We start from the raw sequence: 22,356 nt of genomic DNA on the forward strand, positions 1-22,356 counted from the left end.
CACCAGCAGTAGAGGTACACTCAACTAAACCATATCTCCTCCAGTAGACTTTGCACAAGAGGAACCATCAATCCCCTCCCTGCAGCAACATCCACCAGCAGTGGAGATGTGCTCAACTAAACCATACCCCCTCCACCAGACTTCACACAAGAGAATCTGGCAATCCTATTTCTGCAGCAAAACCACCAGCGGCAGAGATACATTCAACTAACCATATCCCGTCCACAACACTTCGCACGAGAGGAACCAACAATCATCTCCCTCCAGCAACATCCACCAGCAGTAGAGGTACACTCAACTAAACCATATCTCCTCCAGTAGACTTTGCACAAGAGGAACCATCAATCCCCTCCCTGCAGCAACATCCACCAGCAGTGGAGATGTGCTCAACTAAACCATACCCCCTCCACCAGACTTCACACAAGAGAATCTGGCAATCCTATTCCTGCAGCAAAACCACCAGCGGCAGAGATACATTCAACTAACCATATCCCGTCCACAACACTGCGCACGAGAGGAACCAACAATCCTCTCCCTCCAGCAACATCCACCAGCAGTAGAGGTACACTCAACTAAACCATATCCCCTTCACTAGACTTCGCACAAGAGGAACCAGCAATCCTCTCCCTCCAGCAACATCCACCAGCAGTAGAGGTACACTCAACTAAACCATATCCCCTCCACTAGACTTCACACAAGAGGAACCAGCAATCCCATCCCTCCAGCAACATCCACCAGCAGCAGAGGTAGACCAACTAAACCATATCCATTCTACAACAGCTCACACAAGAAGAACCAGCAATCCTATTCTTGCACCCACCAGAGGAATCCACAAAAGGCACATTTGCCAGCATCAGTAGAATGAGCCAGAACATATCAGACAAGAGGGTCTAACAGCACCAATCCACATGTCATTCCAGCTGGCGGAGGGAACAGAGTGCTCACCAGAAGTCAATGATCCAGATCTGTCCCCTAAAGCCCCGGTGCTGTCAGTTATCATCACAATACACCATCACCTGGCATCACCTGGCATTACAGCATCACCTGTCTCACACGCTAATCTAAGCCAGATCGCTAAGTATAAAAATAATAAAACTCTATCTCTATGACCTTTTGAGGAACGGCAACGTTGGCCTTCTCTTGACAGGAACTGGGGTAGGTGATGGAGGTACACCTCCATCACATGAGGCAATCCCACATCAATGACTAGGAACATTCGGAAATTGACTGAATAGGAAAAGTGGAGGACAACCAGTGACTCCTAAGACTACCCTAGCATCCTCGCCATCAAGGACTGCACAGTCTTGGCGAGTGAATAACCACTTACTTGCTCATCACCCACCCTCCCTGCCCTGCTCTTCCATCGCCCTATTCATCTTTCTGCCAGCCCCACTCAATGCTCGTCTCAAAGGTGCTCTAGGGTAGGTAATATCGGAGATTTCAAGAAGTTTACAAATTCTGTATCGTTGAAGACCACAACCTCGGGCGTGGCAAACTGGCTTTACCCCAAACTTCATGCCGACTCACTTACCTTGATCACTTGACTTTTAGCCATTGGTCATTGCCCCCCCTCCCCGTGCACCAGCCTCACCATGGATGCTATATTTGCCCCTCGAGGTCTAATCTCTATCGCCCCGGCACAAATGATCCTCGACGTCCCCCGCTGCAGCCACATCACCCCCCCCCCCCTGAGAGGTCTGCACTGGCTCCCGGTCAACAAGAGTATCACCTTCAAACTCCTCATCCACGCACACAAAGCCCTACACAACACCGGACCCACCTACCTCAGCAACCGACTCAGCTTCCACACCCCCACCCGAAGCCTCCGCTTAGCCAACCTCGCCACAGTCCCTCGGATCCGGAAAACCACAGCAGGAGAAAGATCCTTCTCCTACCTCGCCGCCAATACCTGGAACGCTCTCCCTACTAATCTACGACAGACTCAGGACCTGCTGGCCTTCAGAAGACTCCTCAAGACCTGGCTCTTCGACCAGTAGCAGCCCCTCGCAGCGCCTTGAGACCCTCACGGGTATGTAGCGCGCTCTATAAATGTAATGATTGATTGATGGATTGAATTCATACTCCTTCTATACAGGATAATGGACTTCGCTCTCATCATAAACAACTCCACCGCTGCCTACTAGGGTCCTGCGACAAGGTGGTCCTCTGCAAACCAGCACGGGTTTGGTGGCACTGGACAAGGGTGCATTGGTTCAACTTGCATGCACAACTTTTAGAAACAGAAGCCAGATCCTTCAAAAGAGAATGGGGCAAATGTGCAACCTCAAAGATTAAACACTGCATTAGAACGGCACTGAACTGAGGCCACAAAAGCCGAGAGAGAGCATCCCTCTAAGCACATCTCTCGTACTACATGCGCAGCCAAAGCGCTCTTCAAAATATTTACTGAATTCCACAAGTCACTCTTTTCGGTAAAACACTCTTAAGAACTCTGCCAATCCTTTGGCCAAAACTACATTGAACAGCTGATAACTTCGAGTGACTCTTCCTTTATGAAACAAGCCCCCTGCAGACTCCCACTGCCAACCCTGTCACAGAAGGCTACCACCCTGTCCAAGCCAGTGCTTAATTTGAGCCGGGGGTTTCTGGTACCCAACACCGACACTTAATTGTCAACACTGGAATGTCTGACAGTCTGCCACAAGGTGGCGGTGTCTGACCAATTTAAAGATGAGTACAACAACCGTACTTTGTTAATTAAATATCCATTAAAAATGACTAATACCAGCTGCCCACGCCATTTTTATTATTTTGGGGGCACACAACAATCTGCAAATGTGAGTGTAATTGTCAGTAGCTATGTTGACATGGCATTTGCAGCGCTGGCAGGGGCAATGGGTGGTGCACGCTGCCGTGGCCTCCTGACAAGGACCCTGACACTTATTATTTCACAAAATAAGCACTGCCAAGCATTGCTCCTTCAACCAGCTAACACAGAAAGAAATCAAACATCCTATCAAGGAATCATCCTCCTACAATCCTCAGCTGAGTAAAAATCATCCTTAACTCTTCCCAATTAAATGAAAGGATCCCAAGTGACCAGAAACCATCTTACACCAAACATATCCTGAAGAAACAGGGATTTGACCAGGCTGACTCTACAACGGCAGACCAGCAACCAATGCATTACATTTGGCTAAAGTCATCCAAAATGGGAAACATCCTTTACAACGCAACTTTTACCATGCAGTGCCTTTACGACGCGACTATTACAACGCATGTCATTACAACGCATTGCGCTGGGGGGCGCTCTAGGATAGGGAATGGATTTAATTTACTATCCAACACCTTCCCTACTATCCACGGGGACTGGAGTTGGAATAGTAAATTAAACTATTCACTATCCAGCACCCCTAAGCGCATGCGTTGTAAAAACTGCGATGTATAGGCATGCGTGGTAAAAGCATGCGTTGTTATGTCATACATCCATCAAAAACTAGATTTTCCAGATTTTATGCTATATCAAGTAAAGAGATCTACTGCTAATCAGTCGGAGAGGACATTAACATTTTTTTTTTTAAAACATTAAGAACTCTGTTGATGCCACTGGACACTTCCGCCACCAACTACTGGCCCAAACACTGTATGAGAAAGGGAAACAGTGTACACCCTTAAATGGATAAAATCATAACTAGTGCTCCCGGTTTAATAGGATTTATTTTTTAACATTTCCATCTGTATTTATCCATAATTATTTTTTGATCATCTTATTGGAATTAATCCATATTTATTTAGTGTTATAAGAAAAAATAGAGTGTTAACATTGCATATTTCCACATTTTTCAAACTAATGAACAAGAACTCATACTTTGTTGCCTGTTGCGTTTTAGCAAATTAAGCAGCAAATGTAGCAAAACACTACACCCACATGTAAATATTAGCATTACATACAAATATATGTTAACATATGCCTGTATTTAAGGAAATCTCATCCTGGTTTTTAGCTCTCCATGCTGTCCATCTGCTCAGGGAAGGATGTGGTTGAATGCCCCTCCCAAGAATCACACTTTTCTGTATTTTCCTGCTTGTAAAATTGAATATAGACAAGAAACACATTGTTTTCTGTCTTAATTTATCTGTAAAAATCAGAAAAAACGGAAAACTGGTAGTCTCAACCATAACTTAATGATAGATCCAAAATTGCCACATAAGATCTGTTCGACTCCACCTTTCACCTGTCAGCAGGTGCGGTGCCCTGTAGGGCTCGACAGAGGTTCCTTAGTTTCAATGTGTGTCCGCCCTCTCTTTCCGCCTTGTGACCTCCTTCCTGCTCCCCTGCTGCAGCTCTGCTGACGCCCCTCAAGTCATCATGAAATTGAAAAGACCACAAGAGGTCCAGACATGTGGACTGGGCAATTGTCTACTGAAAATAAAGAGTGGATGCTGAAGAATTATCCTACAGTTAAGTTTTTTTTCCAAAACTGAAATGCTGTTTTGTGGATGTGGTCTTAAGTATGACATATAAACATATATCCTTTGGGGATGGGGCAGTCGCCGGCCAGATCAAAGCAGGTGAAATTCCTCCGAATGATCATGATTCCAACCTCTCACTTGAAACCGCTCAACCAAGTGAGGAAAGACTCTTATTAACCCCTCCCACGCTTGTGACGGGACCGTTTCGTCACGCCCCTCGGGTGGGCTGTGCTGGTGACGGAACGGTTCCGTCACGGCCCGCTCGCTGCGCCTGCGCTGAGCGTTCTATTGAGCGGGCGGGGCCGTGACGAAACCGTTCCGTCACAAGCACTGCTCACCCGAGGGGCGTGATGGAGCGGTTCCGTCACAAGCGCGGGAGCGCCGCGCGGCCCCCCGTCCCTTAGCACTGCGGCGGAATAGCCGCCGCAGTGAAAGGGTTAAATAAGAACCTAACTTAGAAGGGTTCCTACTCTCAGGATACCCAAGTGACACCACATCTATGTAACATCAATTGGCACTTTTTAGGTCGAGCCCGGGCAGCGCAAGCGCTGCTCTGCGAGGCATGCTGTACTCAGGTATGGACTTGAAGCTCCGCCCACTCTCTGCCCATCTTATCAATTGGCTCCTGTTACTGTCCTTTCTAAATGGTTGCTTTTGATTCATGAATAGGCTTAATTGTCCCTCCTTAGTACCGCCTTTTCTTCATTTGTGACCTCCCATGAGGACTGGCCCCTATACTTGTGTTGTTACACGGTATGTCTTATTTACAGTCTCTGAGCACTCTTTTCTTTAATGATTTTCTCCTATTGCAGGCAAGGGTGCCCGCTTTGTCTCCAGGTACCACACTTTAGGTTTCAGCAGGCGCACACTTTTACATTTCTATTTACAATGGTGGCAACATTTCATATTTTTATCAATGGAAATTTTTTTTGTGCAGCGCTGCACGCTTTTACTGTAGCAGCACTGTGCCTTTTATTTCCTCTGGCCTTCCTTTATGAGGGCTCGCCTATTTAATATTTTTTGGTTTTATAGCACGCCATTACACGCTTTTGCTTTAATGGTGACCGTGCCCCGTTCTTTAGACTATGCTCGCCGTATTCAGCTTATTGTCAAGCTCAATACAGCAAGCCGCGTCCAAAGAAAGAGATGCAGCTGCCATTAAAATGAAAGCACGACATGGGGCACTTTCACAACAAAATGCTTTTTTTGTGAAAGCTCCCCAGGCCACGCTTTCACTTTAATGGCGGCCGCGTCCCGTGCTTTAGACGCAATGTTGTATTCATTTTCTCAGTGTCGCTGCCTTACCCAGCTAAGCACTGCCATTAAACACACAGACCTCACCCACCACTGCTTTTCTCTACCCCACCCCCTCCCTTTCAATGTGCGTAGAGTGAGTTTCAGCTATTAGCATTGTAAAGGAAAATGCCTTTTACTTATGTGTTGGTTTTCAAAACAGATAAATAAAAGTCATTGTCATTTACAATGTCAATAGCTTAAACTCTAGCAAATGCGAGACCTATTGCATTGCAAATGCTTGTTATAATTATTCTGCAAGCTACTTTGAATCTAGAATGCTCCTTCCAGACAAGTTTTAGGCATGGGCGGATTGGGTCATATTACCCCTTCACTCCAGGTGCTAAACTCAGTGCCGTTCGCAATCAGAATTGCATTCAGAGCCCTCTGAATGGCACGCCAGCCAGTGATGGGAGTTGAGAAACTCTCCTACAGTTTGAACTCAGATTGGATCGCCATAGTAGAAACCTCATTGTGAGAATGGTTCCCTCCTAATACTTTCTGGTTTTAAAACATTCTGCAGAGTTGGAAGCTCCTTCTTAGGTTGGGCACAAGCTGTGGAGCAAGTTCTCAAAAAGATGAAGGACCAAAAGGCAGTGCTTAATTTGAGACGGTGCTTTCTGGTGCTAGACTCCGGTACTTAATTGTCAACACTGTCACTTATAACAGTCTGCCACAAGGTGGCGCTATTTGTCTAATTTAAAGACAAGCACAACAAAATTTTTTTATGAATTCACTATACATTAAAAATGAGTAATACTTGGTGCCAAAGACATTCTTAAAACTTTGGAGGCCTGGAATAGTCCAAATTGTCACACTTGTATGTTTAGCAGCTGTATTCAGACTGTAATTGGCAGATGGGCGGTGCAAGCGGAAGTGGCCTCCTGACGAGGGCGCAATTTTTTTTTTTTTTTTTTACAAATTAAGCACTGGCAAAAGGAGATATCATCACAGGATCACATTTTACATACTGAAAAAAAGTAACTGTAACTTTTTTTCTTATCTGTTTGCATTTTGCGGTGAGAGTGGAGGACAGAGAGTGCAATTCAACTTTCTTGTGGTTTAGATTGCAGTGTTTTGGGGCAAGTTCACACCGTAATTGCCACTTTCAATAACTGCAAAAACAAGGATAATTGCTGTGTAGACAATGAGAAAACTACAAGTATGTTGACAAACAGTGTACATAAAACAGCACAGTTCTGTGGATTATGTGCAGATTTTTTATTTCGAAGTTATCTGGTGCATGCACATTCCTCCTCAAAGAGACTATCCCCCATATTATCAAGAAAGGGCGATACATTATCGCCGCTTTTATCGGCAGGAAACTGCCGATAAAAGCGGTGATAATGGCCTTGATAATATGCTCTATGAATTCCAATCGAAGCCCATGTTAAATTTGAACACATCTAACATGGGCTTCGATTGGAATTCATAGAGCATATTATCAAGGCCATTATCGCCGCTTTATCGGCAGTTGCCTGCCGATAAAAGCAGCGATAATATATCGCCTGTCCTTGATAATATGCCCCTAGGTCCTCTGTTAGTATTTCTTTACTTTATGCGGCTCAGAAGAACATTCTCTCCTTTCCTGCAGGAGTCCAACTGCTGAGTGCACCAAAAAGTAACTGGATTTGCAAGGTGTGCTTTCTACATATGTCTAGTTTGTTCTCTCAAATGTGAGAAGATTTTGTAAAAACCCTAGCCATGATTTTGCAAATGGATGAAGCGTTTGTGCAAATGGGGCAGCACTTTTCTTCATCAGCATTAATAGTTTACACCCACATTTGCACTCGTGGGCGGATCGTTTTTTAAACATTAGATATGTTTTGTATAAATGTGGGACAACCATGACTGCCATCTTCAGAAATTGCAAAAACAAGGCCAAAGTCTTGTGAAAACAATGACAACCCTATACTAGACTGCCAAACCAGAGGCACCAACAGCGCGGTTCAGCGATATTGGTGCCGGGTTCTTTATTCATGAATATGTGGGATACACCACTTTATAGGAGACACATTTTTACCACTCGTAGTGACATTTTTATACAAATAACTGATGTGTTTGTACAAATGGGTGAATCATTGAATACATTGGAAAACTACCTGTACACTCTGAGGGCTTCAAAATGGTCAACACCTGTTCAGGGTTGGTCATGTTATGGGGGAGGGAGGAGTGGACGGGATCGGAGAGCCTGGTCTGGCAGTTCGGAATGGAATCTTCCTATGGGACCAGTGTGGAAAAGTAAATTCTGCCATGTTCTGTGTCCCTACGCGTCCTCCATCATATGTTATGTGTGCATGATTAATATGCATATGTATTCCCCATGTTCGATTAAAGACGCAATTACAGTTGTGTCCATCTCTAGTATGTCAGTTTCCAGTCCTCGTGAATACTACGAATATCAGGCCTATGTAAAGCTACGTTGCCACGTTTCTCAGTGTGCACGTTATTTCATTGTAAAGTCCCCGTTCCTAGGCCTCAAAAGGGCCTGGACACCAGATTTCAGCTCCTGTCTCCTGAGCCCTCGCTAAGGAGCGATACAGCCCCCACCTGTATCCCTGACCCTTCACTTACTTCCTGCCTAGCAGTGCCCGGTTCAGCCTGGCTCTGCCTCTGAGTCTGCCAAGAGTATGTTATGGTTCCAGTTATCAGTTCAGTCCTCCTTCTCTGCATTCCTAAGCTACTGAACTGCATCAGTAGTTTCCGTCATTGTCTAGCCTTTACGTCTCCATGTAAGAGAAATACTGTATTTATGGTCATTTAATATTCTTCATCACGCACTACATGTAGAATAATGCATGCTCCAGTCTTAGAGTCTGTTAGCCTTTACCCCGATAACTTTTGGATTCTATCAACATGTTCTCTAAACATCAGATACTAGATACTGCTTAGGTACATGTCGCCCTGACTCTCCAGACTTCAGTCTCTGCTCCTAGCACAGAGTTCATAGCCCCCAGCTTCCCCTAGTAACACGTCATTGCCAGTTTGCGCGCACCACCAGGTTAGAGGTCCCGGCTCCTTAGGTAGCCCCCTCCATGTTTTCCGCCCCATTCATGACATATTCTGTTACGTTTGCATCACATGTCTATGTAGACGCCCTGTTACACCTACTTTCACCCTTATCTTTCGCGACTGCTACGCGTCACACCCTTTGCTCCACCCACTGCTCCGCCTATCGTATGTATTGTAATGCAACTGTTTTAGTATATATGATCGTGTATTGTTATTAAATGTTAGCGCGCTCATCCCAGATCCAGCCCCGGCAGCTGCCGGGCTCTGCCATCCTATTCTTGTGCAGGTTGTCCTGTTCCTGTCCTTTATGCTGTAATAAACCTGCAAACTCCTACTACCTCGAATCTTGACTCTTATTTATTGAGCTATCTGTTATTCATTTATCCATTCAAAAATAGAGGTATTATTTATTTATTTACCACATAATGGCGCCCGAACAGGGACTTGCCCTTTCCCCACGCGTCGGTGAAGCCACGCCGACCCCCTGACCCTCTGCAGTCGTGACGGAACTCTTCTGCGCACCGGCAGATATTTCTGCTTCAAGTATCCCTCAGGCCCACGGAGGAGACGGAGGAGGCGGTCCAGCATCCAGACGAGACGGTGGAGGAACGCGGCGAGTCCCGACCAGAGCCCAAGCCGAGAGTCCAAGGTCCGAGGTATCCGGAGGCCCACCCGTAACTGAAGTCCGAAGTTCGTCGTCCGTCGTCGTAGCAGTCCAGTCCAGTCCGAGGCCTTCCGTTCTTGCTGCCCGGTGAGTACCGTTGCTGGGGTAGTATCTAGACAGGGTCAATCTAAATTGACTCTGGTCCGTGGGTTGGTGGTACACAGACCCACAAACGAAGTGTTCACCTAGGTGGATACGGGTCTTGATGCGTCCCTTTATGGGACCGGTATGTTCCGTACTGTTTCAGCAGTGCATCCAGTAACTCTAGTCTGTTCCGTTCTCGAGAAATTCTTGTGTTTCTGTTCTCAGTATTCCAGGTAATATTCTGTCCGAACTGTTATGTTATGATGTTGTTCAATGTATTTCCAATGTCGTGGTATGCCTGAATTGTTCTCCCAATTGTTATTGTTCCTCGTGTATTGTATTGTGTTCCGATTCAAGTTTGCAATGTCTCTCTTTTCGAGATTACGTCAGTTAAAAACTAGAAAGGGTCTGTTAGAAGAAGCAGTTCCTGTCCCACCTAGGGACAGTCCAGGTCATTTTATGTATCAGAAGCATGGCATAAGCGCCATATTATATCTAGATTTATGGGTAGAGTATACCAAGGAATTAGAAGAAAAGTATAGATGGCCCGTATCAGGTACGTGGGATGCCGAGTGCATCATGCGAGTAGAAGAGGCATTATGGAAAAAGAAAGCCAGACAATCACAGAAAGATGCCATCGAGTTATGGCGCAAAGAAGCTCATAAAAGAACCGAAAAAGAAATCAGAAAGTCAGAATTAAGTAGAGAATCCTTAGAGCGAGCCCAGGAAAAAGAATTAATCGAGATAGGTGAACGAGTCAGAACTGAACAGTCAGACAGACAGAGGCATGCTCTTATTAAGGGTATGTATCCTCTTCTTGCCGAGGGCTTGCCACAAGCGACCCCGGAGGCATCCAGTAACTTTCCGCCACCACTAGTTCCGACCAAGCTACGTCACAAACCGACCGCAGCTGATATTTTCATTTCGTCCTATTTGGACGACACAGTCCCAGAATATGCAAATCCTGTTCCCGCTCTGCCAGTCCCTGTAAATCAGGCACTTCCCGTTCCTCCAGACACCGGAGTACCTGCTACGGTCCCCCAGGTCCAGCCCGCCATACAAGTCCAGCCTGCATTTCTATTTCCCACTCTGCCAGGACGAAGAGCATCAGTTGACGATTCTAGTTTAGGGGCCGCAGGAGGAGGTCCTCCTCAGACCCCGCCGCCACACAAGCGTTTAACGTTAGTCGAATTACATGCACAAGCGTCACAGCGTACGCCCAGATATCAGTCTGTAGCAGAAATAAGAAAAGCCCTTACCGAATGCGGCTATGATCCAGTCCCAGGCGAGGATAATATGGTTTTATATTCATTACGCGTAAGAAAGGTGACCGAGTATCTAGTCACCCTACCGAATATGAAAGAAGATCTAGACAGAATATATCGTTTCATCCGTACAGGGGATGATCCAGAAAGCATTGGCGAAGCCATGTCTCAAAGGAAAGCTGAGATCCAGCTCATGATACTAAAGTTTCTGATTAATTGTTTAATAAGAGAACAAGATTACCCATCCAAAGATCCGGCTGAAATGAGAATCCTGACAAAGTGGAGTGATAATATAGCCGAGGGTAAGCATAAGACCATCAGTTGTATAGAGAGTATGTACAAGAAGATTCGTAAAGAAATAATAAGGATACATGATCAACGGAAGGCAGCACAAGTAAGCGAAAAAGAAAATGACTCTACGGAAGAGGTAGAGGACGAGAATTCCGCCAGAATAGCGTATGTAGGAAAATCTAGATTTCCAGATCGCCATTTACGCCTAGAACACAAGTCTACTTTCCATCATCCCGCACCAGAACAAGGTTCACTAGAACAAGTATTCCAAGCTACCGATCATATTCTGAAATCACGAATCGGTTATAGTGAGTTAAATACTATGCATGAACAAGAACTAGCCCGATCAGCAGTCCGATGGATTACTGATTCTACCACTTTTCCAGACGAAATAGTGGCACAAATGTTTCTGAAATTGCCCCCAGCCGAGCAGCGACTGGCGGGTATGTATATGATCCAGCACCTCATCACATTGTATGAGGGTCAGCACTCTGATCCGGGTCCGTTACATGATATCCTGAACGAGTTACTCCAGTATAGATGGAAAGGTCTAGGTACCGATTTAATTAGTGTCATTTTAGAACAGCGCCACAAATACAGAACGTTTCTGAACCCGCATTTTGTTCATGTCTCACCCCCAGAAAGTAAACCCTTTTACATGGACAGACAGAATCCGTTACGAGAAGTACATCCAGTCAGGACAACAGCTGGTGAAATGCAACGAGTGTTTGTTTACACTCCGATCACAAAGATGGAACTCTTAGAGATGAAAAAATTAATTCCCTGTCATGATAAAGATCCAGCAGGGTTCCACCGAGAATTAAAAGACATGCTCCGTATGGGAGAATATACGTATCCAGACGTTATTAAAATGTTAAAAGTCCTGTTGCCCGCAGGGGTGTATGAAAAGCTCAAGGAGAAAGAATGGGAGGTGGGAGAGAAAAAGATCGATTGGGCAGTTCTAGAAGCTGAAGATAAGGCACGAGTACCAGGTACCGGTCTTGGAGATAAATGTAAAGAATTACCAGAATTATTGATTCAAGTTTTACCCAGATTATTAACAACTAAAAAGGAAGACTGGGATGCAATCTCAGCCTGTAAACAGAAACAAGATGAAGATACTAGTGATTTTTATTCTAGATTTGAGAAATGTTTTATCATAAACAGTGGCCTCAAGACCCGTAGTGAGTCATACCCTCATCTTTTTGTTACTAAATTAGTCGAGAATTCAAGCCCACAAGTTAGAAATCGAGTTTTGAAAGTCGAAAGTACCTGGCAAGCTAGTACCCCGTCCCAGATGTTACAGATGCTTCAATATCACCAGAATAGAATCAGAGAAGAGCAAGAACATGAAAGAAAACGTATGAAAGACACGAAAATGAAAGTACTAGTTGCACAATCTGTTCCTCAAGATAGTCAGAAGAGGGGTCCGAATCAAGCCAGTCATCCTGCAGCTCCCGTTAAAGGAAACTGCAATTATTGTAAACAGCCAGGTCATTTTATAAACGAGTGTGCTGTTCTGAAACACAACATAGCTACCGGTAAGACTAAAGAAAGACCACGTCCGCCTAGACAAGAGCAAGTTTCACAGACTCCTCAGTCACAGAATGCACCACAGACAGTTACTGTACCGCAGCCCATCGCTGCAACACAGCATGTTACACAGCAGATGTACCAGTATGCTCAGTCCGAGTACCCAGAGTACCAACCGTATTCATGAAACAGCCTAGAGAGGGAGGTAGGCTTGCCTCTCATCGAGATACCTGTAGATCAAGAAGGTCCCTATGTTCACAGTCAAGTATTAGGGAAAGACAGAAAGTTTCTGATTGATACAGGGGCAAGTAGGACCACAATTAGTCACGCCGAAGTTCCAGGGGCTCCGCTCTCAGGCTCTAGAAATGTTTCCCTTGGATTTTCAGGAAAGCCTATTGTAAATGAAATATCAAAGCCAGTTACTCTAGAAGTAGGTCCATTGTCCCGCACTACTGATCTGTTACTTACTAAGTCATGTCCAGAAAACCTATTAGGCATTAAGACACTGAAAGAGTTAGGTGCAGTCATTTGCTGTTCCCCAGAGGGAATACGATTGTTCCTACGTGACTTTAAGGGTCACTATGTATTACGAGATTTTGATCCGAGATTGTCTAATGTTCCGCAGCATCTATGGGCGCAAGGTCCAACTGATGTTGGCTTTATGCAAATCACACCCCATCGTGTGACTCTCAAGCCAGGTGTAGTCCTGCCACGAATCAGACAGTACAGATTGCCACCGGAGGCTGTAGCAGCCTTATCCAAAATTATTGACGAGCTCATGGCTCAAGGAGTAATTATAGAAACTGACTCCAATGTATGCAATTCTCCGATCATTCCAGTCATGAAGCGTACTGATCCAAATGCGCCCCCAGTATATCGATTAGTGATTGACCTTCGAGAACTTAATAAATGTATTATTCCTCAGTACCCAGTTGTCCCAGATATTTCTTCCCTATTGACAGCCATTGATTCCGAAGCTTCATTCTTTACAGTCATAGACCTCAAGAATGCGTTTTTCAGTGTCCCCATTCATCCAGACAGCCAGTTTCTTTTCGGATTTTGTTTAAATGGAAGGAGCTATATGTTCACACGAGCTCCTCAAGGTTTCACAGAAAGTCCTAGTATTTACAGTCAAGCACTTAAGAGACAACTAGACAACATTCACATGCCCACTGACACTGCCCTGCTCCAGTATGTCGATGATCTACTGATCACAGCCCGTTCTGAACGTGCTTGCGAGCGAGCATCTCTTACAGTCTTGTATTTCCTAGCCGAGATGGGGCACAAGGTGTCCCCTTCAAAGCTTCAATTCTGTGTCCAGCAAGTGATCTACTTAGGACACTTACTGTCCAAGAGGGGTAGGCAGTTGACACCAGACCGTATCCAGTTAATAGCGAGTCTTCCTCAGCCCAAGACCCAGAAGGAGGTACGTGCTTTTATTGGCCTTACTTCTTATTGCAGAGAATGGATTCCTCAGTATGCATTTCTAGCTAAACCACTGATACAGTTAACGACACAGGAGGCAGCCGTGTCGACTGTCCTCCCTTGGACATCTGAACATACACTTAGTTTCAATGAGTTAAAGAAAGCCCTATGCCAAGCTCCAGTTCTAGCTACGCCGAACTACAGTAAGCCTTTTACACTTTTCGTCACTGAACGTGAAGGTACGGCATTATCTGTTCTCACACAAGATCAAGCAGGACAATACAAGCCCTGTGCTTATTTTTCGAGCACATTAGATCCTGTAGCCCAGGCTCTGCCTGCGTGCCTCAAGTCAGTTGCAGCCACAGCACTAGCCATCAGACAAAGTGATTCCATAGTATTAGGACACTCCCTGACAGTACAAGTTCCACACTCCGTGGAAGTTCTTCTGAACCGAACACAGACTCAGCACTTGACAATTGCACGTTTAACAGGTTATGAATTGACACTGTTACAGCCACACATAGAAATCAGACGCTGCAACGTCCTGAACCCTGCTACACTGTTACCATCAGCTAATCCGAATTCTGCCGCACACGATTGTGTGGAAGTAGTCAACATTACGACAAAACCAAGACAAGATCTGACAGATATTCCATTACCAGATCCCGACCTGACACTTTATGTGGATGGTTCATGTATGAGAACAAGTACAGGAGAACTAGTCGCCGCGTATGCAGTGACTACTGACACCGAAGTTATAGAAGCACACCGCATTGACACTCTGTCTGCTCAAGCAGCAGAGCTAGTTGCTCTGACACAAGCCTGCATACATGCCAAGAACCAGAATGTTAATGTTTACACAGATTCACGCTACGCATTTGGAGTCGTACACGACTTTGGAGTGCTCTGGCAGGAGAGAGGTTTCATGACTTCTCATGGAACCAAGATTCAGCATGGTCTCCTTATTCAAGCTCTGTTAAATGCAATACACTTACCAACATCCATTGCTATCATGAAATGCAAAGCACATACGAAAGTTACTGACACTATTTCTCAAGGTAACGATCTAGCAGATCGCACAGCCAAGCTTACAGCACAGACTCCAGACATTCCAGTTAATCCGACACAGACACATACTCCAGATCCGACTACATGTATGACAGTTAAGGACCCCACTCAAGATGTCATAGATATCCAGTCCCATGCTACTCCCGAAGAAATCAAGAAATGGTCCGAACAAGGAGGGGTCTAGACAGATCAGGGATGGTTAACGAAGGGTAGAGCCACATGGTTTCTCCCCGACTCTATGGTTCAAGTCATTATCAATACCGCACATAGTCCAGCACATCTAGGAGAGAAAGCTATGTTAGACAGTATCCAGAACATTTGGTTCAACAAGTATTTACGAGCTGCAGCCAAGCAGAAAGTCCGTACCTGTATGATATGTTGCCAGTTTAATCCAGGTAAAAGTGTCCCGGTGGAACAAGGTGGATTCCAGCCCCCTGACCACCCTTTTGAAGTCCTCCAGATGGATTATATTCAGATGGAGCGATGTCGAGGTTTCAAGTATGTCCTTGTAGTTGTATGCGCTTTGTCCAGGTGGACGGAGGCATATCCAGTTCCAGACTACACAGCCGCGACCACTGCCAAGCAGTTGGTTCGTGAGTTCTTCCCCCGTTATGGACTCCCTAGAGTCGTATATTCTGACAACGGCCAGCCATTCTCATCTGAGCTCATGAAACACGTTTCCCTTCTGTTAGGGTACCAGTGGAAGTTCCATTGTGTACGCCATCCTGAAGCAGCCGGTCTCGTAGAGAGACATAACCAGACTTTGAAAATCCGTATTGCAAAAGTTTGTCAAGAGAAAGGTGTAGACTGGCTAGTAGCTCTGCCAGTTGCTCTGTTTTACATGCGTATGGTCGCACATTCCAGATCAGGTCTGTCCCCGTATGAGGTCGTATTCGGCCGCCCCCCAAATATGTGGGGTACACCTAGACCCCGAAGTATTACCGATGTTTCAAGTAATATGCTGACAGATTACCTAGCTTCCTTGATGTCTGCCCTCAACTCTTGTCGTTCACAGGTTGCCGCCGCATTTCCAGACAATACCGAGGTGGCACCGCATGAAATCGTTCCCGGATCCATGGTCCTAGTGCGAAATTTCGATCGCTCAAGTCCGCTGGAGCCTCGCTGGAAGGAGCCCCGACAGGTCCTCCTCGCCACCCGTACAGCCGTGAAGTTGGAGGGACGCAAAGGCTGGGTGCATCTTTCGCATATTAAAAAGTTTTATGGACTGAAACCTGTCTCAAAGAACATTTCCGAGGATTCTAAGGACTGCCAAAGTGCTATTCTTAAGGACTGTCCCGCAAAGAACAATGATACTGAACCCTCCCTGTTAGAGAAAACTCCGCAGCAGGAGTATAAGTTGAAATTAAGGTCTAGTAAAATAAGTCAGCCAGTTTGATTGTCTAAGTCCTCCCCTAGGTGAAACGGTTAGACTGTTTCTGACATGTATAAAATAGGCCCCCATAGTGAGAGAGTTAGTCAAAACTCAATCCGATGTATCGTTTTTCTAAGTTTCATATTGTTTCTCAGCATTATGATTTCCTGCACCAGTTATGCATTTTACCTGTATTTCCCAGTTCCTCATGTAAATAAGTCTTCTAATGTTACAGTAGAGCACACGTTTAGTAATCTGCCTCCTCATGAACTCTCTTATCGCCTCGCTATGCGTAACAATTCTTTCATCCGCATGTTACATTATTCACACCAGACCAGCAATGCCACTAATTGTTGGGTGTGTGGTCGACTCCCCCCTTTTCAGACACCGAAGGGAGTTCTGCCACTCTTTCCTTATCCGTTTTCACATAATGGTTCGTGTGGAGCATGGTCCACGTTAACGTCATCCTCAACAGATATGTCTTTTCTTAACAGTACATGTTTCCCAGACAAGCAAGGTCTCCCCCACAGAACAGGTTTAGATCTAGAAAATGAAGTTTACAACTTAAGTAATTATTCTTCGAATTTTATGGTCCTGAATGTTCAGTCTGATACTACTACAGACTTACCTGCTATTTCAGTACTACCAGTCAAAGGTGAATTATGTGTCCGAAATAATGGTTCCGTACATGTAGGACATAGTGATTGTACTACTATTGTCAAGTATAGTGACAGTAGGAAATCTATTTTCAAAGCTTCACGTCATTCTTATTTTATTTGTGGTCAGACGGCATATGTTCGTCTGCCCCTCGATTGGGAGGGAACATGTTACATTGCCTTCCTACTGCCACCAGTTTTTCTAGCCCCACCTGACTACCATAGAAATTCCCACCTAGTACATACTAGACACAAGAGAAATCTCCCGATTGTCGATTATACTGAAACTGCTCTAGAACAATACATAGATATCAATAAAGGTGTCTTCCCCTACTTAGGTACTGTCGTAAATAGTAAACTGATACGTAGGTTAACGAGGACCCTTGAAGCAGTAGTGATTGAGACTACTTCTGCTCTAGGTAACTTAACCGAAGAACAATCCTTTATGAGAATTGTCGTGCTCCAGAATCGTCTCGTCCTTGACGTCATACTGGCCGATAGGGGCGGGGCATGTAGAGTCATCGGATCTAGTTGCTGCATTTTCATTCCAAATAACGCGCCGTCTGTTTATTCAGCTATAACCAGACTCCATAAAATTGCCCATCTGTTACACCAAGATCCAGGCACCTGGACATGGTCCGGTTGGTTCTGGAATATAATTTCCGCCTGGGGATGGAAAGTATTGTCCTTTCTAGGTATTGCAGTAGCGATCATATTCAGTTGCTGCCTCTGTATACAATGTGGCCCTGCGATTTGCGGCATTTGTGCTACCTCTTGTATTCCTAGTCCCAAGCCCCGTTCTAAATCCCGTTCCAAGAAAATTCGAGACGAGCAAATGATACTGTATGAAATGATAGATGGTATCATGAATATTGATGTTTCCTGATGGAAACGTAGTGACAAGGAGGGAATGTGGAAAAGTAAATTCTGCCATGTTCTGTGTCCCTACGCGTCCTCCATCATATGTTATGTGTGCATGATTAATATGCATATGTATTCCCCATGTTCGATTAAAGACGCAATTACAGTTGTGTCCATCTCTAGTATGTCAGTTTCCAGTCCTCGTGAATACTACGAATATCAGGCCTATGTAAAGCTACGTTGCCACGTTTCTCAGTGTGCACGTTATTTCATTGTAAAGTCCCCGTTCCTAGGCCTCAAAAGGGCCTGGACACCAGATTTCAGCTCCTGTCTCCTGAGCCCTCGCTAAGGAGCGATACAGCCCCCACCTGTATCCCTGACCCTTCACTTACTTCCTGCCTAGCAGTGCCCGGTTCAGCCTGGCTCTGCCTCTGAGTCTGCCAAGAGTATGTTATGGTTCCAGTTATCAGTTCAGTCCTCCTTCTCTGCATTCCTAAGCTACTGAACTGCATCAGTAGTTTCCGTCATTGTCTAGCCTTTACGTCTCCATGTAAGAGAAATACTGTATTTATGGTCATTTAATATTCTTCATCACGCACTACATGTAGAATAATGCATGCTCCAGTCTTAGAGTCTGTTAGCCTTTACCCCGATAACTTTTGGATTCTATCAACATGTTCTCTAAACATCAGATACTAGATACTGCTTAGGTACATGTCGCCCTGACTCTCCAGACTTCAGTCTCTGCTCCTAGCACAGAGTTCATAGCCCCCAGCTTCCCCTAGTAACACGTCATTGCCAGTTTGCGCGCACCACCAGGTTAGAGGTCCCGGCTCCTTAGGTAGCCCCCTCCATGTTTTCCGCCCCATTCATGACATATTCTGTTACGTTTGCATCACATGTCTATGTAGACGCCCTGTTACACCTACTTTCACCCTTATCTTTCGCGACTGCTACGCGTCACACCCTTTGCTCCACCCACTGCTCCGCCTATCGTATGTATTGTAATGCAACTGTTTTAGTATATATGATCGTGTATTGTTATTAAATGTTAGCGCGCTCATCCCAGATCCAGCCCCGGCAGCTGCCGGGCTCTGCCATCCTATTCTTGTGCAGGTTGTCCTGTTCCTGTCCTATATGCTGTAATAAACCTGCAAACTCCTACTACCTCGAATCTTGACTCTTATTTATTGAGCTATCTGTTATTCATTTATCCATTCAAAAATAGAGGTATTATTTATTTATTTACCACACCAGACATATTTGCATATGGCAAGTCTTTGCCTAGAGTGGCACAGTGAGCAAAAAACAATGGATTGGAAGGAGACCCTGATAGATCACCAGTAGCTGAGATTAATGCAAGCATCCTTCGTCACCGTCTTGGTTTGCTCATAGTGACACCCTTAGTGCGAAGAGTCTCCCAGGGGAAACAACCTTTAGATTGCAAGCTTTACATCGCATACAATTACAACGCGGTCGTTACAACGACCGCGTTGTTACACGGCAAACCATTACATTGCAAGTCGTTACAATGACTGCTGTAGGGGCAGAAGGTGTTGGGATTTACAATCCAATACCTTCCCTGCTGTTGCACAAACTGGAGTAGGAAAAGTAAATTATACTATTCCTAAGCCCAACACGCCCCCTACAGCAAGTCGTTGAAATGACTTATGATGTAATGGTTTGTGTTGCAACAACGCGGTGTAACGACTGCATTGTAATGGCATGCAATGTAAAGCATGCGTACTAAACCTATATATTCGTATCCCAGACGTGTGTCCTGTGCTCTTTGCACCACAAGATCCAAACTGTCTGCCACTGATGAGGCCTCAGTGGTCTGGGGTTGCCTGTCCTCCCGTCTGGAGGGGTGGACCTCCCCTGGCACTCTGGGCAGGATCAAGACCCATTTGCATATGTGGGTCGATGCCTAGAATGGAACTGTGGTTGAAAATAGTTGCCTCCCAGTGCCATGTTGTTTGCTCTTGTACAGCAAAATATGTGATCCCTTTGGGAAAATCTCTAAAATGTTTGTGCAAAGGCGAATGAGTGTTTCACAAAATGAGTGTAGAGTTTGAAAACTTGCGTATTGTGTTTGTGCACATTTTTGTGTAGTTTTATAAATGGGTGAACTTTTGTATTAACCCGTTTACCGCGGCGGCAATTCCCCCGCGTGGGGGCGTTCGATGGGGTGGGCAGGGCTGCATCGGCCAACGGTCATGCGCAGCACCCCACAAGTAGTGCACGCGACGACCGTTGGCCAGCACGGCAGCACGGAAGGGGTTAATGAATACATTTTTGTACCAATGAAGTTATAATGTGTACAAAATTAGATCTATTTTGAAAAATTCAGGACGTGTTTGGAAAAATATTCAGTATATAAATGCTTAACTGATTATTTATACAAGTAAAACTTCTGTCCAGATATTGGTGAACTTTTTGTACGCATTGGGAACAAGCGGCATAATGCTATTGAAATATGCCTAGGGGTAAATAGTTGGTGTTTTACCAAATTAAATCCCGCACAAGATACCTGCAAGGAAAAGACTCATTTTGTGTGATCACCCCCAAACCTTTGGACTGATGCTGCTGGGTTTTCAACTCTAAAAGTGAACCGACTCCTGCTAATCAGACCTCATGGCCAGTGCTCTCACCCTTTAAAATATAGACCTGATTCACAAAGGTAAACTTACAATTTCTTTTATAAGTTTATGGTTTTTGAGTAGCATTTTTATGGCTTCCTATCTTTTTATGTGCGGACTCTTTGGCACCATTGTGGAGACTCTGCAGTCGCATAGATACTACTCATAGAAATTCCTATGTGAATTGCCAAAAAATCATAAACTTACACAGAAAATGTAAATTTACTTTTGTGAATCAGGCCCTATATGTCTAATTGGTTTATCCACAATTGGCTTAAGTTAACCTACTTATAAGTTCCTAATATATGGTGGCAGGGGTACCTAAGGCCTGTAAGTTAAGTGTCCCTTGTAGATTGCGCAGCGCTTATTGTGCCACCACAAGGGGACAAACCAAAGCACAACTCCGAGTATGCCTTTGCAGGGTTGCACCGTGTTTTTTAAACTGCTAACTTGACTTTGACTTTTAAACCAATGGAGAAACCCCAGCCTTCCTTTCTATTATTTATAAGTCACTCCGGCAGAAGGCCTACTGAGCCCTAAAGGCAGGGTGTAGTATGTTATCTCATGTAATGATCACCGGCTCGGCTAACTTTACTATCCTAGGAGACCTCAATCTCCACCTAGATGACTCTTCGGATGCTAAGATCAGCAACTTCTTAGCGGACCTAGCCGCCTTACAGCTAACCCAGCTTGTCCTAACCCCCACACATGTCGCAGGACATTTACTTGACCCGGTGTTCACTAATATCCCGGAAGCCAGAGCCGACGACCCTAAACCCATGGCTTGGACTGACCACTCGCTAATAACTTTTTCTATCCCGAGCATCTCCCCTCCCGTAAAAAAGGCATCCATCTCATGCCTGAAACGACCTTGGCACAAACTCCAACATTGTGACCTTGCTCGCAGCCTAGGTGAACCCAGCTTGGAGGATACAGACGACATTGAAGCGTCATATGCGTCCTTCCAGGAATGGATCACCAAAGGACTGGACGCTATTATACCAGCCAAGTGGACGAAAGGACGGAACACCCCCTCCAACCCCTGGTACGATGAGAACCTCAAAATTCTGAGGAAAGCTTGTAAAAAAGCGGAGCGACAATGGAGGAAAGACTACAAGCAGGAGGATAAAAACGCTTACTTGGCTGTGCTTAGAACCTACCACAAAGCTACACGTGTAGCCCGCGCAGCCTTCTACGCTAACGAGATTAAAGCTAGCCCCAACCCCACGAAAACCATCTTTCGTATCGTTTAAAAATTGCAAAACGGAGACAAGCCTGCCTCTCATATCACCTCTACTCAGCAGTGCGAAGAGCTGGCGAACTTCTTCACGGAAAAAGTGAAGAAAATTTACAATTCCTTCACTCAGACCATTCTGGAGGATATCAGCTCCCCTTACGCCACCTTTGAAAGCTCCAGGCTTACTTGCCTACCTGCGATCTCTGGCGAGGAACTTACCAAACTGTGCAGGAAGGTGAAATCTGGCGCCCCCACAGATCCGATGAGGCCAATCCACTTCCTGGGAGCCTTGGAAATTTTCCTCCCATCCTTGATCTCGCTCCTCAATCTCTCATTTGCCTCGGCTACGGTACCTACCTGTTGGAAACAGGCTTGGGTTACTCCCATTATAAAAAAACCTTCCCTAGACCCCTCCAAACCGGAGAACTATCGGCCCGTCTCATTGCTTCCATGGGTGGCGAAATTAGCGGAAGCCCATGCGAATAAAATACTCACCGATCATATGGCGAAAAACAACATCCT

The 22,356-nt window shown here is 45.3% G+C and overlaps 1 protein-coding gene across 1 annotated transcript in view; it reads right to left on the minus strand.

Moving 5' to 3' along the window:
- Positions 1-22,356, minus strand: part of CHST1 (carbohydrate sulfotransferase 1) — a 210,181-nt gene that overhangs the window by 149,359 nt on the left and 38,466 nt on the right. The gene's annotated exons all lie outside the window — the stretch shown is intronic.

This window comes from Lissotriton helveticus, chromosome 3_2 (genome assembly GCF_964261635.1).
Source record: "Lissotriton helveticus chromosome 3_2, aLisHel1.1, whole genome shotgun sequence".
Classification (NCBI taxonomy): Eukaryota; Metazoa; Chordata; class Amphibia; order Caudata; family Salamandridae; genus Lissotriton; species Lissotriton helveticus.